Here is a 7,763-nt window from a genome sequence, read left to right as displayed (position 1 = left end):
GCCATCATTTTAATAATTTCAACTCATACCGCTTAAACATGTAAACAACCCCAGTGCAGTGCCCCACTAATAATTGGCAGCAATAGAACATGTTACCACGGCTTCTAGCCCACTGATGTCAGATTATTAGGTAGAGTGGATAAGCAGAAGTGTATAGCAGACTAAATTGTACACCGGATAATAAACCGTAATGAAAAATAACGATTTCCCATGTATTACAAGTGATTATAATTGCTGTTTATTATGTCTTATTATTATGATTTTGTAAATATGATTTACTCTTTGATAACAGATGTTCAGTTCAGTGCTTAAAATGTTAAGGATGTACTTAAATCAATTAATTTTGGAGACCGTAACAAACTTCAACTTCTTGTTGAAGATTCTGCAATTATCATGGTGGTTATTGGGCTGAGTACCGGTATGCAAGGAGACAATCTCCTACTCTTGTCCTAAGAGTGTACTGCGTTCTTTAACGTGCACAATGACCATATTGCTCACTTTACCAAAGGTCTAAAAATCTCACCAGAAAGGCGGTACCTTCCGGGTATACCACCAGTTACCGCGTACCGGTAACTGGTATTTCAGCCATCCAGGTGAAACACAAATGAGAGTTGAACCGGGGACCTAGAGATCTCCGTGGTTCAGCACACACAGTGTGACTACCACCAGTTTAGCCGACTGAGCTGAGCTGCTCCCATTACTCATTACTCATTATGTAAAAACGCATTCTGAGGCCTACATTTTAGCAGCCTGCATTCAATGAATATAAGTGCAACCGATAAATATGTATATTGGTCTTGCCAATCCTAAATATTCTGTACAACTTGGCCTTGAAAATGAGTAAAAAAAGGGAGAGAAAGAGAGATTTCGCTTGTAAGTAGATGAAGTTATTTATACACATTGGTAGTTTAGGATTAAAATGACCTTTAAGACTAAATTAGTGTCATAACATTCTAACAAACGATCGCTTCGTAGCATAATTCCAGTATTTTATTATAATCGATTTTCCATACGTTGATCTACTTGTATTTTTGCGTTTATACCTTGCCATTTATTTGAATGTTATTAATTTTACGTGAGCGAACATGGTTTTAGTGGTATATTTACATATTTGTTCATCTAACTTCAGAGGTGGCATTAAAGCTAAACTTCAAAAAAGATTGCAATGTGTGTGTGCATGGGCACATTAGAAGATTATCGATTAAGTTCATGCATAAATCAATGTATGATATACCACAACGTTCGGTAATCTAAGATTCTTGAGCAACAGCTGAAAATCCAAGACACTCAAACGAACCAGAGAGCAAACTCTCTATTAAGCATTGGCCGGCTACCAAAATAAATTACTGATTCGATTAAGACTCGTGGGAAACATAGCTGATCAAACGAAGAAGCATACATCATCACTACTTAAATCATACTAAACCACAAAACTTAATTAATGTTGATGTTTCTCACGAGCGAGAGAATATATGTTTAATTAAACGCAAATGACACCATTAAGAGTCATAATAAATCTATTTTAACGACTTTCATTTACAGAATCGACCCAGCAAACCCAGTGGCGAGTACTCTCACGTAGTTAAGTTTTACAATTTATTCGCATGTAGCATACCCACAATATAATTTACAATTTATTAATTTATTTTAATATTAATCACAGTAAAGTTACTATTGGCATTTATAGGCCAAAACAGCCAATAGATAAAAGAAATAAACACAAAACGGGGATAAAATTATTAAAATGAATCACAAATTCTAGGTACGTCTCTGCCACATAATGAGATGCATTGTTTATGGTATCTATGGAGGTAATTACTAGAATAGGTCAAAGTCAATGTTTTAATCAATGTCTGTCTCTCGTGGATGACAAGAAATTTATTCTAGCTCTCCACGTAATAAAATTAGTGTAGTTTAAATAATTTATGACTAGATATATAATTTCATTTAAATAAACAAGATGCCATTAATATTTTAAAAGTCTTGAATAATTCACTCAATCTCTTGTGCCAAATGAATGCTAAAGAACAAAATGAATAAGCAAATTCGATGAGGAGATTACGCCTGTGTCTTAGACTGATTGATCAAGTCATCTTTGTTCATTCAGAAACTCTTTTGCGAGAGGGCGCTTTCATCGGAGTTATTCCGAGTTTTAAGATCTTTTTTTTTAGTGTGTGTTTTTAAACTAAGTTCTATTTTTTATTCATTTGTATATGCTCTGTTAGAGTGTACAGTACACAATGTTTAATAAAGAATTGTTAAATAAAAAAATAGTAATTTTACGTTTATGTTTAAGTGTATATATGCCTGTGTGCAAATTGATTACATAAGGATAATGTATTTCTGCTATAGGCCTACAGATTTTAACCATTATGATCATCTTTATCAATACTGTAATTACAAATCTATTTGAAATAGCTTTTACATATGTAAGCATTGTATAAATAAGAAAACAACAAAAAAGCAGAATGAAGATGGGTTGCACCCACTAAAGAAAAAAAAAGTAAATGCGTATGGAAAACAAAACACCAACGTAATTCTAAATTGCATTTAGTCTATTAGAGACGACTAAATTTAACTGATTATTTTACAATTAATCACATTTTAATAATATTTCGTTGCTCTCATTATGCTTAGCTATTCTTGTGAATGCTGTAACTGTGGTGTACCTATGGCGAGTGGTGTTAAATAGCTGGAAGGTTATGTTGATTGCCTTAAAACTTATGGTCTTCATGGAGTTTAATTTCTGTCTCGATAACAGGCTCAAAACAACAACAAAAACAGCTTCACTTTCTAAGCCTCGTAGTGAGAAAATTATAGAGTATTTTGTCTATGTTTGTCTTGTGGAGAGATTGCCACTTAATTAATGTCATCCAATGACGTTCGTTCTTTTGTGGGTATCAGGATATTTTCAGCCAATTATCTCTGTCAAGCACGATCTTTATCAGCTCATTTCATATTGTTTTTTCGTGTATTCAATATCAGGTAAAAGCAATAGAAGACAAGACAAGATGGTCATTACTTGAGAATTTCCAAAAGTGCAAGCACTATCAAGTAACTCTCTTATACTAAACATAGGCCTATATTTACAACAACAAAAAAGACATATAAAAGGGATTCAAGATCAGAAATAAACTATTGGAATTAAAATTAACATTAATATAAAATGCCAGTAAAACAACTTGCATGTAGTATTGTAAAATGAATTTTTAAAATATTTAAAACTTCCAAGAAAGCAGCCTTATTTCAGGGGAGATTGATTGCCATAAACGTGGAAATTGATAAAAAGCGTGTTCTTTAAAATAATTTGTCCTTGACTCAAGATAACTGATATTAGTCTCTATAAAATCAAGGATGATAAAATCATTGAAATTACAATAGAAATAATGCTATGATATGAGTCTCTGTTCTATAGTAGGTAAGTTCAATACGGTACATTTTCGCATCACATTTTCAGGTTTGTATCTTGTTCAAAAATTTAAAGAAGAGTCAGATGAGGTCTTCCTAATTTCTTTATTTTCAGGAAACAAAATTCTTGAGTCTGCTTCATAATTTTTCATGATTTGTCCAGTTAGGAAATTGATTTAGTTCGTTTCTTGTCATTATTTTTGGCGCTTGTGCCTAAAGTTGTGTACGTAACTTTAGACATGTTATACACTCCAATATAAGCCTGTAGTTAAAATTGTAAAATGCTACCGACGGGCGTAATTGTATTTTTTTTTCTGCTGTAAGCTATTAGTTACTCATGACATTTTAAAAATCTAACAGAGATAAAAATCAAATAGCTGGTTGGTGGTCATTTAGGCTTATGCAACCGTAAATGCTGGAATATGCGCTGCGGCGCTTATAACACTTTTTTGAGGCTTCAATGCGGCGCTTATAGATCGGCGCTTATTCGAGAGCGGTGCTTATACACAAAATATTGGCGTGGCGTTTTCCATGCCCATTCCAATGTTACCTATCTCACGTATTCCCAATTCCCGTGGTTCAGTAGGCCTATCATAGGTCCTACCTCACCGTAAATAAACGTTTATGAAGAAATGCTTGTGTCTTTATTGTGTTATTTATTTATGTTAACACTGTATACATTGTATTTAAAACGCTGTTTCTCAAAGTGTTTCATTACACAGTGAGACAGCAGTCGCTTAGCTAAACAAAATCAGGTTTAGTGCTGCGCTTATTTGAGAGTGCGGTGGTTATTCCAGCATTTATGGATATAGAATATAGGCCTATACAGAAAAAGATCGCAATATATCAGTCATTTATATTACAATGGCGGAAAGTGCTATTTAATGTCGACTTTTTTATCTGAACGTTACCTAAATATAAATAAAGCGTATTTGCGATACTAGCAATACATAGGCATATATCCAAAATTGAAGATAAATTTATTGCAAAACAAACAGTTGCCCTGAATTTACAAAACTCAATAGCATAACACAAAGTGACAAAATACGCAAGTAAAATTACAAAATCACAATAGGCCTAGTCAATAAACACAAATTAACTTTTGCAGAAGATCTATGGTTTTATGTATCATAATAACAATGATCAATAATAGAAGTTATAGGCCTAGCGATATTTTGTAGTTACTGGTAATAACAACATATACAAAATTCCTGTGAATCTTGCTTTATTGATCTTGTGATTTTAATATTATTTCGTTTTTGTACCTTTTTAATGTTTTTATCAGATTTTGTAATTTTTTTGCGTTGCATTTCTGTAATCGAGACTTCACCTAGGCTTGTAAATATTTGTTCTCCTTTATTCATTTCTGTATAGTTTTATGTCTTAATGAATAAAGTGGTTTTATATATATTATTTTCGTGTATCTTGACAGTACAGTTGACCTGAATTACAACCAGTAGGCTAATTCGATTTAAAATTGTATTTCTATAGTAAGGAGGGATTCCTAATCATTTGTCCTTGTCGCGAGTTTCTAATAGGACCTTATTTATTATAATTGAAAACTCGACATGCTGAAAGGTTACATTTGAACAGTAACTACTGTATGCATGAAAGCATGGGTGTCAATAAATTTTACAAAAAAAAAGCTATGAAGTGCCTGTGTCTTTTAAGCCAACCGATTATAATTAATATGCTATTATTAGACTACTATGCCTGTCATTTTATCATAGCTAAGTTGTATACATGCTGGACAATTGGTGCAAACGTTAACTTCATGTGCTTGTCTATAATGTATAGTCGCCTACACTTCTTGTAAAGTTTGTTGTAGTTTGTTCATTTTCATTACACATAATGCACAAAACACATGAAAACATTCCTCATCGATTGTAATCATTTTCTGCCACTGGGCCTAATACAGTCCGAGCTCTCACTCGACAGTAATACATTTACAAGTACATTAAATAAACATTAAAAGAGAATATCGAAAAAAATTTTGCTAATAAATCGTATTCGAACTCCAATATCTCAAGTTATTGCCGCGTGTGCATAATGAAACAGTGGCGCCAAAATTACAAACAACATTAGTGCGTCAATAAAACAGCCATCCGTGCGTTTAGATTATAATAGTTTTATAAACAGAACAAAAAAATAGCTGCATCAAAGTTGCCATACCATGATAACAAACTGAAGGTTTATATTTTCAATGAGGATAGAATGATAAAAATGTGGGCTAATCTTGTGTACAGTTTCAATTCAATTCAATTCAAAAGACATTTTTTTTCTTCCATATAAAAACACAAATATACAATAAGATGAGATTTAAGAGAGAACAAAATCAAAATGGAAGATGGCAAGATCTCGAGAAGATTAAGTTCTGACAGCATTCAAAGGCTTAAAATGACAACCACAAAGCAAAGTAGGATTAGACTGCTATCCAAACTATTCAGTATGGTTCCATAGTTTTAGCTATAACAACGTACCGTATCATTCAATGTTATTATAATAGCAGCTTCCCCCTTCTTCCCCAACACTCATGCATCACTTTCTCATGTAGAAAAGAGGCATGTGAACCTCAATAACATGACGACCTCGTGGATTAGGCCTACGTTACGTCGTACACATACTGTTATACAAGAAAGGATGATGTGTCGTCGTATGTGATTATCGATTTCAATGCTGCCGCAATTATCGGATTCATATTCGTATGGTAACAGGTGGTAATTGCGCGTCTCGTTAAAAGGCGCAAGCAAAATTAGTTTTCATACTATTTAGCGCCATCTAAAAAGCAACATAGCATTCACAGTACGTGCTTATGCTTCTTTCTTGGTTATCAGCAACAAAATACCAGTACGCATAGGCCTATGTTAAATAGAAATATGGTGATCCTTCCCCAAAATCCGAGTAAAATGTATGGAATGAAATTAAATTAAATAATGATTTGCGATGTAAAAATAATCTCTGTTCAAACTTGGACTTTGTATTCTGAAAACAACAATTAAAGTTTGCTTTATGATTATGATCATAATAGTCCTGATAATATACCTCGGAACTGTTTCCAGCCTATCACAGCGAGGCGTCAGAATAAGCCCATTACTCGTTGATGGTAAGTTATGTTGGGGTGCCTGCAGCACTAATATCCCATATCTATTTTCCATTTTTCCAGGCTGTATACGCACCAAACTAACTGAAGTTACTGTATGACCATGACCACGAAAAGCTGTTTCGTCAGTGCCAGGTGAGAATAAAATTCATATGTCGGCCTATTCAGATTGATAATGTATTAATGATAACAATGAAGTTTTGAGGCCTGTAGATAATCACACTCATACTTGATCTTAATAGCATGTTAGTGCAGGGTTAACATTGCGCACCTTATAAGTAAGGTATTAAAGTTATAGTTAAGATATATTTTAGGTCAGTTTATTCCTCGTTCATATCCAACATATTTTTAGCTCTTTATGTAATTTCACAAAATATCATAACAGAATTAATATGGAACTAGCTGCCAAATATTCTCCTATTAATTAGGTCCAAGGTTTGTCTTTTAATTTAAAACAAAAATAGTTTACAGTCTGTCAATGACAATTGTTTAATTTAAATTTATAATTTAAAGAAAGTACCGGTAAAGAATTTAATAATTCGAATTAAACGGAGAGTTATACAACCTTTTCAATTTAGAATGCTGGCGAACGCTGGCCAGGATAAGTGAAAGGTAGATGGTTGATTTTGGTAAAGACAAGGTTTCATCTCTCATTTGCCTTCTTCTCCAACACAAGTGTGTTTACTACTCATCAGATCTACAGGTTAAAAATACGTATTAGGCTACAATCTAAATGATGTCCTGCCTTTGATCCGAGTAGGCTAATTTGACATAGAATGGGACTCTCAACATTAGAAGAACCTAATGTAAGCTTTAATTAAACTAGAGAATTATTAGGTCTACGTCAAGATACACTAATTATAAATTAATTGCTTGTGGTGATTAGGATTAGGATTAAAATCCTCTTAAAATTGTGTATGAGACATACATTTCCATTATCACTGAGTGGATTTAGTGACTTATGTAGAAAATGCTGTAAATATTAATGAGATATACACCTTTATTAATCATTTAATTTATAGATACAATTCACTTGCGATGGCAAATGTCAATGGGGTCAAACCAATCATATTGCCATCAAAATTCCCGGTGAAGATCCCGCGTACAGTAGCATCTCAGTCGAACTTTATGTTCGTATAATGTATGTATGTATATAAATCATGATATAAGAGAGATAAACTCTAAACCGTCTTGCGGTAATTCTATCAATATATAAATAAATTTGGAATGTTAAGGAAGAGGGACGTTCAAACTA

The 7,763-nt window shown here is 33.1% G+C and overlaps 1 protein-coding gene across 1 annotated transcript in view; it reads left to right on the top strand.

Moving 5' to 3' along the window:
• Nucleotides 1-6,503: 6,503 nt before the first annotated feature.
• LOC117112744 (G-protein coupled receptor 54-like) overlaps nt 6,504-7,763 on the top strand; it is a 31,987-nt gene continuing 30,727 nt past the window's right edge. The window contains exon 1 of the mRNA XM_033255891.1: nt 6,504-6,643. The gene's annotated coding sequence lies outside the window, so the exon portion shown is untranslated. The remainder of the gene's footprint in view (nt 6,644-7,763) is intronic.

This window comes from Anneissia japonica, unplaced genomic scaffold, assembly GCF_011630105.1.
Source record: "Anneissia japonica isolate Jap-2015-1 unplaced genomic scaffold, ASM1163010v1 scaffold1078_len308785_cov188, whole genome shotgun sequence".
Lineage (NCBI taxonomy): Eukaryota > Metazoa > Echinodermata > Crinoidea > Comatulida > Comatulidae > Anneissia > Anneissia japonica.
The sequence above is the reverse complement of the archived record's forward strand: the minus strand, read 5'-3'. Positions and strand labels throughout refer to the sequence as shown.